General features: G+C 43.0%; 1 protein-coding gene across 1 annotated transcript in view; it reads left to right on the top strand.

The window, feature by feature from the left end:
• The first annotated feature begins 848 nt into the window (after positions 1-848).
• The window catches only part of CALD1 (caldesmon 1), a 244,822-nt gene continuing 235,247 nt past the window's right edge, over positions 849-10,423 (top strand). The window contains exon 1 of the mRNA XM_085520248.1: positions 849-986. The gene's annotated coding sequence lies outside the window, so the exon portion shown is untranslated. The remainder of the gene's footprint in view (positions 987-10,423) is intronic.

Raw genomic sequence — 10,423 nt, 5'->3', positions numbered from 1 at the left:
TGTTCTTGCAGGGGGAGCAAGACGTTCAGTCTCTTCTTGAAAGGTAACGTATTCTAGATGAGCTGGCACAGCACTGTAGTGTTTCAAATGGTGCAGGTGTGGCTTAGATCAAATGTGGAATAAACTGCAGTCATCATCTAGGTTGCTTGTCAAAATTGATGATTAGTCTGGCTTTCTTCTTGCATCGTTAGCTACACGGGGCTAGGGAAATCAACAAGAGCAAGACTAGGCTGTTAGCAGGCACCTGGAGACTGGAACCACAATCCCAGTCAGTGACTGCACGTTAGTATCTCTGCATGTGTCAGTAGAGGTAGGGGGAAGTTGGTGTTGCATGAGAAGGGAACCTCAGCAATGAACCTTAAAAGTGAACCTTAAATTCCCTTCAAAAGTCCCATGCTTTAAATAAAAATTAGCAAGTGCCACATGGGACTTCATTTCAGCCACTCATATTCACTTCCCAAAGGACCACATTGGAGCACTTGACCTACCTAAGCAGAGCGAGTCAGTAAGTGTAGCTGTTAGAGAAAGACTTCTGCAAAGCTAATTCCCAGTCTTGTGCTGCAGTCCCTGGTGCCACTGCCTTTCCTAACATGTTGATATGGAAAAATGAATGTTAGTGTGATGTAAAACACATGGTTTTTGTTTTTGGCATTTGCTGTATACTTCAAACCATGCTGAGAAGTGCTTGCTTTGCTTTCTTATGCACAAATAAACTCCAGATTTAACAAGCTTTTCTAGCAACTAATACTCAATTTTCATTAGGCAATAATAAAGCAAACTTTCACAGGTTTACTTTCCTAGTTGAAAACCTTAAGAGATGTACTGACGTGAGAAGTCTTGTCTTTCAGTACTGCAAATCTTGTTCTGTACTTCGTCTTCCACGTGGTTGGCTCAAGTGATTTCCCCAGCAAGCAGCTAGGGATACCTTCTGTGAGCTGTAAATCCTCTCCACAAGCTGCTGATACATAGTTCCTGAGAAGATGAGAGTGAGCATCACCTTATCGCTGCATTGTGGATAACTGAAGTATCTGCACAGAGTGATAATTAAAATTATAAGATCATATTCCTCTTTGTTAAGAACTGCGTGCTTACACTTACAAGTAAGTTTTGTTTGTCTCTTCAGTCCTTGCTATGTTACATAGTTTTAGTTCTCCCTGATTCCAGTATGTGCTTGATCTCAACTCAATTACAGGTTAGCAAATAGAGTAGGCAAATGACTTTTATTAATATTGAGTAGCATACACTGGCAATACCAGACGCAAATATAGGCAAATAATGATTACGAAAATGCATGACTATTTTTATCCATATATAAATTAGAGGATAGATTGTTTTTCAGTATTTTACTAAACTTTTAAAGTATAATTTACATTATTAGTCATGTGTTTTGTTTGTGTCACAGTATTAAGCAGGTTGCATGCTAGCATGAATTATTAGGAGCCTTTACTAGGTGTTTTGGTATTTAATGTTATAAATTGTAGTTATTGTAATGTTATAAATTGCCTCATCACAGGCAAGTCCCTGATTTCTCCCATCTGTGAAAGAGGGGCATTCAGAACTTGCTGCCTTGTGGGGCTATTCTGCTTCCATTTGGAGTTGAGATTCTGCAGTGTATAAGTGGACTCATTTGGTAGGATGTAGAAGTTCCAGCTTGGGATTTGCTTCAGTACTTTGGCTCTTGTTTCAATGCATACGTGTGAATGAAGCTCTGTTAAATCTTTCTGCTCTTTGGAAGCACTTGCCTACAAGTGTATAGTAATGTCAGTGCTAAGCCTTTTTGTCCTCAGAAGGAATCTGACAGTCTGTGGCAGAAATCTGCCACTTCCACGGCTGTGCTACTGTTGTATTTCTGTCAGTTCATAATGATGTTGGTAAATCCAAACTTTCCCTACATTTGGAATAATACAGTAGTTTTCAGATGTGCTCAAACTGACAAATAACGCAGAATCATTAAGATTGGAAAAGACCTCTAAGATCATCTGGTCCAACCATTGCCAATATTGCCCACTAAATCATGTTCGTTAGTACCACATCTATCCTTTCCCTAAACGTCTCCAGGGACAGTAACTCCATCACCTCCTTGGGCAGCATTATCACTCTTTCAAGGAAATTATTCCTGATGTCCAACCTAAACTTTCTCCTCTTCTCCTGACTGAACAATCCCAGTTTTCTCAGCAGCTTCCTCCAATACTTGTGCTCCAGCTCCTTCACAGCTTTGCTGCCTGTCAACAAGCAAGGCTCCAGGGCCTCACTTTCTTGCTCTGAGGGACCCAAAAGTGAACACAGTACTTGAGGTGCAGCGTCACTACTGCCAAGATAGTCATCTCCCCAGTCCATCCTGACAAGCCAGGATGATGTTGACCTTCTTGGCCACCTGGGCACACTGCTGGCTGAGTGTCTACCAATGCCCACAGGTCCTTTTTGTCCATGCAGCTTTACAGCCACTCTGCCCCAAGCCTGTAGTGTTGCATGCAGTTGTGACCAAAATGCAAGACCCAGCACTTAGTCTTGGCCCCCAGAATCCTCTGTAGGGCATTCCTACTCTCAGGAAGGTTGTCAGTTCCTCACAATTTGGTGTCATCTGCAAACTTACTGAGGATGCACTCAATCCCCTCATCCAATTATTAAACAGGATGGGCCCTGATACTGATGCTGGGGAACACTGCTTGTGACTGGTTGCTGGCTGGATTTAACTCCATTCACCATCACTCTCTGGGCTTGGCTCTCCAGTCAGTTCTTTACCCTTACCTTTACCTTTCTTCCATCCTAGAGCTTTCCTCAGCAGCTCTGTGCATCACACCCCCATAGCACTTTCCTCAGCATTATGCCCCATTTATTTCAGAGCTGCTTGAATCGGTGCTTAGGTGGGAAGATACAGGAGGGAGTGCAGAAAGCATTTGAAAGGGACACGTATTCAAAAACTCCTGGGAGATGCTGTACTGTGGTATGGGTTTCCAACTGGATAACGTTTTGCATTTTATGGTCCTGTCTGCATTCCTGTGCTGCATTGGGGAAAACGAGGAATTTTTTGTATTTAAGTGGAAAAAGCCACCCATGTGAGAGAAACATTAGATGATCCATTCTTCTCTTAACTTCTCTCAGCTCATTTTGCTCTTTGAGTTACTCCAGTGAATCTCTCTGTCCCACAAGCAGCCATTCATGCACAGCAGTTTTCCAGAGTTGACAGTAGATCCTACTTGTGTAGCAGGACCAGTTGGATGTAGGGGGAGGGTGTAATGACCTGATGGATGTTGCAACGCATTTCAGCTGTGCATGAGCTCAGCAGCGCTACATGACAAATGGTTTTTACTGCTCTGGCTTGCCAAAGACTTCAGTTTGTGCCTCCACCACCACTGCAGAGATTTGTGGTTGCTCACCACCTCATGGATCAGGTCTTTTGTTAATGATGTCTCTGAGAACTTGTCATGCTTGCTTACGGACACTGCTTTATGTTAATTCCATCAGGACTCAAGGATAGCATGCTAGGAATGAAGAGGAATTGGTTGAGTTAACAAAGGGAAAAGTCACTAGCAGCAATATTAGTGGTGCTATACTAGGTATGCCTGTACTCCCAAAAGGCTAAGCTAAGGGCTGCTGAAACACAGTGCAATCTATTTTCCACTTTTACATACATTTGCATTTTGTTTTCATGGAAAGAAGGGAAGGAAAGGTTTCACAAAGCCTAGTTGTTTGCTCTTGGTTCAGGCAATGCTTGGTAGGTTTGCCTCCAATGTCTTTAAGTGCTGCACACAATAATTTCCACTGAAGTCAGCATTTCTGGAAATCCAGGTCACTTAAGTTGTCTGACAGGGTGTGGAGCCTGACTACGTGACCTGCCGCAGCAATCCAGGACAGTGTGGGAGGGAAGGATGAGGCCAGGAAGGGCCTTTCTCATGCAGGTCCTGCTGCTAAACAAACAGATCACGTGGCTTTCGTGTTTCCACTGATGACAACGGAACTCCTGACTAGAAATACAATGGCAGATTTTGTGCTTTGTGCTCATGTTTTGCTGTGTTTACCTTGGTTCTTGTAACCTGGGATCCGGATCCTTCTTGCAGGAAATGGTAGAAGCCCCACTGACAGCAGTGGGAGAGGATGAGGTTCCCCACGTTTTTTTTCTGCTGGATACAGAAATAAAGCAGCAGACTTTAAAATACAGCTACTACAGTTTGTCAGGGTGTTTCTTTTCGTATTCCTGTACCCTTCATGAGAGCATCCTCTGATGGACAGGCAGGAAGAGGGCCATATGTCATAGTGTGAGTAATCATCAGTTCTAGCTTGTTCAATCACATATGCAGTGAAGTTTAAGAAGGCATGAGGTTTCTGTTCCACCTTCTCTTTTGTATGGGTCCTGGTGGAAAAGTGGGTAACTCCAGAAGCATCTCGGTGATGTATGCATAGCTGGCCGTTCTACAAAACTGGATCTGGAGGAAGAGCTGTCTGCTGATCACAGAATCACAAGGCTGGAAGGGACCTACAAGATCATCTAGTCCAACTGTCCTCCCATTACCGTAGCTACAGCAAACCACTAAACCATATCTCAGAGCTCCTCATCCAGACAATCTTGGAGCTCCAATCCAGACATACTGATGCAGCACTTCAGGTCGTGTTCCTGATAACTCTGTTTCCTTTACTGATGGGACAGGCTTCCATTCTCCTCCTTGTTGGTGTCTGCGGTATAAGAATCCTTGCCTGAGTGAGGCCCTCCCTTGTCTCCTTTTATTGGCAGCAGAGTAACAGGCCTCAGGATGTGAATCATTGGACTTCTTTGTAACATTGCATTGAGGTGAAATTAGTGGTGTCTACCCTCCAGTGACTAAGGGAGCTCCAGTGTGACTAGGTTTAATGTAGCATCTGCTGTACAGAAGCCTACAGCTGCTCAGAGGAATCCCTCTTGCCTGATTATAACTGCTTTCTTTGCTGCAGGGTTGATTTTGGTGATGCATATCCATGCAAATAAAGCGGATGGGTACAAATATGCTCAGTTTGCCCTAAAGTTGGATTTGCTGTCTGTAAAGATGACCCTGCAAACTTGTTCTCTTGTATGGACTGATGATTTTGAATCTCTATTCCAACATTGATGTTTATATGGCTACTGCCCTTCTACCCTGTGCATGGTCATGGGACAGCACCAGCGTGCTTGGCAGGTTCATACGATGCCCAAAAATACCCATGGGGATGTATGCAGGCTCCCTTCTGGACTCACACCTCAGTTGCAGCATGAGCATGCCCACGGTGTCAAAAGATGCCTCGGGGACATGATGCTCCTCCTATTTTCAGGCTGTGAGTGTGTGAGTTGGAAGAATTACACTGGGTTAAGTGACTCAAGAGAGCAACGTGTCCGCATTTCTTCTTAGGAAGTAAAGTGTTTTACAGAATGACATTGTTCACATAGGGCAGTCCCCTTCTAGGGGGCACTGCACTCTCTTCCCTCTTTATCAAAGCGCTACGTGTTTTAAAAGTTCTTGTGTTGAAAGCTGCAGTCTGAGTAATGGAGGAAAAAGTTTGGGACTGCATACTTAGCTTCCAGAAAATGCCCACATGAATGTCTCTGATTAAAACAGAGCAACCACAAGGGAAATTCTCAGGACAGATGACTTCAAATTCAAAATAAAAATGTAGCAGGAAATTAAAAAAGAAAGACCTATGACCAATACCCATGAAGAATCATTTGACCAGTGTCTAGAATTCAGCTGCATAACAAATCGAGGCAAACCACCAAGAAATATGCATTTGTTATGGTTTTTCAGTTACATTTCTCAAGCCTAAACCACATTAAGTAAATAAAGCTGATTCAGGGAATTAGTGTATTAAGGTTTTCATTGGTGTAATTGTAACTGCAAAACATATTTTACAGTATTAATGTCAGCATTCAATCATTGCTTTAACTCTGCGCTCGGTATAATTGGATGCACCTGATAATTAAAAGCTCAATCCTGATTCCTTGATGCTTTCAGAACTTCCCTGGGCCTGTCAGTGACTGTCTGTATTTGATGTGTGAACAGCTAATAGAGATTTGAAAGCCGAAAACTCAAATTGTTCTGACGGAGATGTCTCTTTTGTGTCTGTGGGGAGATGGTGAATACCTACCTGTCATGAATAAGCAACAAGTCACAAACTGCCCCGTTTCAAGCAATGGCATGACTCAGAAATAATTTCTTAGGAACTGGGAGGTGAATCTTCTCCATTGGGTCACTGGTACGTTTGATCTTTTGTGTTTATGAAAGCTGTGTGGCACTGCTGGGTGCAGAAGCACACTGCTGCCACATGCAAAGTGCTACTCGGTGGGGCATCTGGTCACTGAAAAATGCAGAGGGGAAAATGATACTTGGTTCTCTTTATAAGCCTGAGAGAACAAATAATGCAATTGCAAGCCCAGCACCTTCCTCTGCTTCCTCTTCTCAGCTACAGGGAGCAGTGTGGTCACCTCTCAGCCTCCTCTTCTCCAGGCTGGGCAACCCAAGTGTCCTCACTTCTCCTTACAGGACATGCCTTCCAGCCCTCCTACTGGCTTTGGTGTCCTCCTCTGGATACTTCCACACAATATTTAAGGTGAGGCTGCACCAATGCTAAATAGAGTGAGAGAATCGCCTCTTGTGATTAGTTAGCCATGCTGCGTGTGTTTTGCTGGATGAAAATCTGGACGTGAGCTAACAGTACTGTATACTTGCAGCCCAGAAGGCCAAGAGTATCCTGGGCTGCATCAACAGAGGGCTGGCAGCAAAGAGAAGGAGGTGATTGTCCCCCTCTACTCTGCCCTGTGAGGCCCCAGTACTGCGTCCAGACCTGGGGCCTCCAGCACAGGAAAGATGTGGAGCTGTGCCCTTGTAGATGGGTGTAACGTTGGCTCTGTGGGGACCTGCCCAGGTGGCCAAGACTGTTGGAAAGGTGTTTAGAGGGATCCAGTTAAATGTTTGCTGATTTCTTTTCCAAATGGGATTTCCAGATATATTCAATGTTAGAAAATGTTTGTGATATTGAAAATTGAAGTTTATGGTATATGAGTGCACATATGCATTAAAAACATAATTTTGTGTATGTGACAATATAGCACCGGTTTTAATGGAAAATCATACATCTTGAGTACGCTATCATTACTCCATTAAAATTGCCTGCTTTGGTGTGTTTGTTGTTTGCACATAACAGCTTAGTCTTTTAAGTGATAAAGGATAACTTTGTTGTTTTCTTTTTTAAATGAAAGCTTTTTAGTACTTACCATCTCCCCACCCCAACAGCCAGAGATGAGTTGAATTTCTCAGAACTCAGGGTTCTTTTGTTTCCTGTAGGCTAAGAACAAGCATGAAAAACATCAAGTGAGGTGATTGTATACATGTATATAGCAATATGTGCATTTCCCCACCTTGCATAAGCTCCCAGTTTGACAGTATAGGGCTTCAAAGGCCTGTATAATGCCAGCATAGCAGTAACACCCATTGCTTCTTTATGCGGTGTTGCCAAGATTTTATTCAATTACTGAACATGTAAGAACTCCGCTGCTGGGCTGGTCCTCCTCCCCTAGAGCCCTATGTTTCTAGGGCCCTGGGGCTACTTCACTCAAAGTTAAGAGCTCAAGATCACAAGTAATAAAGCCCAAGTTTTGAATTGTCAGCTCTCGCAGGTTCAAAATGTATCAGAGGCAACAGGCCTGGAGTAGGACTGACAATTGTGCTTTCCTCATGAAACAAGGGAAGAGATAAAAAGGAGTAGGCAGAGATAAAAAGCAGTTCCCCAGAGACCAGAAGATAATGAATAAATGTACCCCTTCCCCTTGCATCACTCTAAAGGCAGTATAAAGTTTGCCAGTGAGAATCCAACCAAACACGAGTCGGAAACCCCGTCTCGTATTTGTTCAGATACTTATTGAGATAAAAGAGATCATAAAGCGGTTTGATGCTGCAGCAAGAGCGATCCTTTCCTACCATCTCCTGAGTGACTTGGAATGCTCTCAGCAAGCCCAGCTGTGCTTAGCTCTATAAAAAGCAGTCAGGAGCAGCATATTTAAAGAAAAACCAGCATGTGCTACTATTGTCAAGAGCTGATTAAGTTTTTTTGTTCCCCTTAGAGCATTTCAGAAGACCAAAGTGTTTTTTTCGTGGAGAAAAGAAATGAAATGAGAAACCGCAACTTTGGGGTAAAAATATTTTGTTTATGAAAACTGGAAATGATTTTGGGAAGTGGTTTTTAAAGATTCTTCTTTTAAATAGAAAATGGTTTCAAGAAAACAGGAGAAAACTCAGTTTTAAGACCAGGCTTCTTTGTCCGAAAGGAAAGAATTTTGTGAGGGGAAAAAAGAGGAAAAAATGATTTTGTAATCTCCTACAAAAATGCTTGGCCTTTTATTTTTATTTTTTATTTTTTTTTGGCATTTCTTTGCCTTTGTTTGCATCTTTTTCTGCATCTTAATTGGCGTAGTTCAGCCTTCCCAAGATGCATTGTTGTTTATCAAGGAATTGTGTTAAATACGTCATTCTTTCTGAGGAAGGTGGCAAAGAGGAACGTTGCTGTTGCAAAACAGCATTCCTGGGTGCAAGTCGATCTGCTAAAGCTCCCTGCAAGGCAGATAAATATACTATAGAATATTTTCATCCCACAAAGAATGTCTGCAATGAGTTGTCTTTTCCTTTCTTAAAAGTACACCACAGAAGTCATTGGGCCAAAACATTGTTCTCAGATCAACTGCTTTCTGCCTTTAGAAACTCTGTGTCTCTGTAAAATTTCGGATCTCCAAAGGCAACTGAAAGTTTGGATGATGCTGGACAGCAGGGTGGAATAAGCTGCTTTTCCTACACATGGTTGTGTTCTGGGCAGAAAGGTGACTTTTTCTCCTTACGCATCACCAAAGACTCACCCTGATTCTGGGTTATCAGATACTGGGGAGAAATGCAATTTATTTTGAAGACGAGACAGTCTCTCTTGGGTTTTATAACTTTCTGCACTAGTAGAGCCCAGCACTGCCCAGCTCTCTCTGAGCTGACATGACTCCATGCTGAACCCTTGGGGTTGGTAATAGCCAGCAGGACTTTATTTAATGACTGAAAATACTATTCCTGCAAGGGAGAACCACCCATACTTATTCAGAGGTTCCTATCATGCCTTCAGGTAAAATCCAAGGCAGCGTGTGAGGTGCACATGTACCACCGATGACTAAAAAAGGGAGAATGCCCTGCACAGCAGGGCTGCTCTGAAGAAGTGCTTTCACCACTGAAAATTACAGTTCCTCAGGAAACAAAGTTTGTGCGAACATGAGTTATAAAGGTCACTTGAAGCTCCTCATAATAGACGCTGTGACAGGAGGTTGTGGCAAGGTGGCAGTCAGCCTCTTCTCCCAGATGACAGTGACAGGATGAGAGATCATAGACTTAAGCAGAAGAGGTTCAAGCTGGATATTAGGAAATGTTTCTTTTCCAAAAGGGCAGTGCTGCAGTGGCACAGGCTGCCCAGGGAGGTGGTGAAGCCACTGTCCCTGGAGGTGTTCAAGAACTGTGTGGATGTGGCTCTGAGGGATGTGATCAGTGGACTTGGTGATCTTAGAGTTCTTTTTCAACCATAATGATTCTATGAATTCTATGATTCTAACAGCGTTCTTGAGAATGGAGACTAAGAAATAAACGAGTGGCAAGAGTCCTACCTAAAGCAAATATCTTTACTATACAGGTATTACCCAGGGAATCCCCCCAGTTATCAAACATCACTCAGCTACTTCAGCGTGACAATGGTGTTGCTGGAATAAACCTCAGAAAGAAGAACAAACACAACCTGTGGTTTTCTGAGTCTTGCAGATGAAGTTTCATGGTCCCACTGCTGAGATTCATCTTATAATGCTTGGCATGCCTTCTACTATCTAGATACTTGTGCTCCATCTAGTGAATAAATTTATTGCTCATCCTGGATCAGCTTTGGCTGTGGAGATGGCCTGGGGAAAAGAGATGCAATTTATGGATTCGACCTATGCAAAAATGGGAATTACCCAGGAAGATTCTAAGTTTGATTTTACTGGAAGGGTAAGAATGACAGTGATTGTAGCTTCCAGCTGCTCATTGACATGTCTTTAAATTCTTCTTAAAAGACTTGAGGGTTTTTCTTAATGAAGTTTCCCACAAAAATCTATTTGTGTTTATACTCAGTAGGTGGATTTACTTGTTATGTGAAGCAAATGAGGGGGAAGAGGTAAAATGAGAAAAGCTGGTTCAAGTACATTATCTGTATCTGTTACTGCCCATCTTTACTGTTCTTGTTCAGCAGCCAAAACACATTCCTCTTTTATAAAAGAAGGAACACAGGGGCACCAGCTCACAGCTCTTTAATGCAATAAAGTTGTCTGGAGATGTATGTGAGGGGCCCCATGCTGCTGGGCACTGATGAGAGGAGAGTCACAGTGTGCCAGCATGGAGACATTCCAGACCTGCTCTGGTGCCTGCTGAAG

The sequence above is a fragment of the Coturnix japonica genome, chromosome 1, assembly GCF_054131305.1.
Source record: "Coturnix japonica strain WE chromosome 1, WE-NBRP24, whole genome shotgun sequence".
Classification (NCBI taxonomy): domain Eukaryota; kingdom Metazoa; phylum Chordata; class Aves; order Galliformes; family Phasianidae; genus Coturnix; species Coturnix japonica.
The sequence above is the reverse complement of the archived record's forward strand: the minus strand, read 5'-3'. Positions and strand labels throughout refer to the sequence as shown.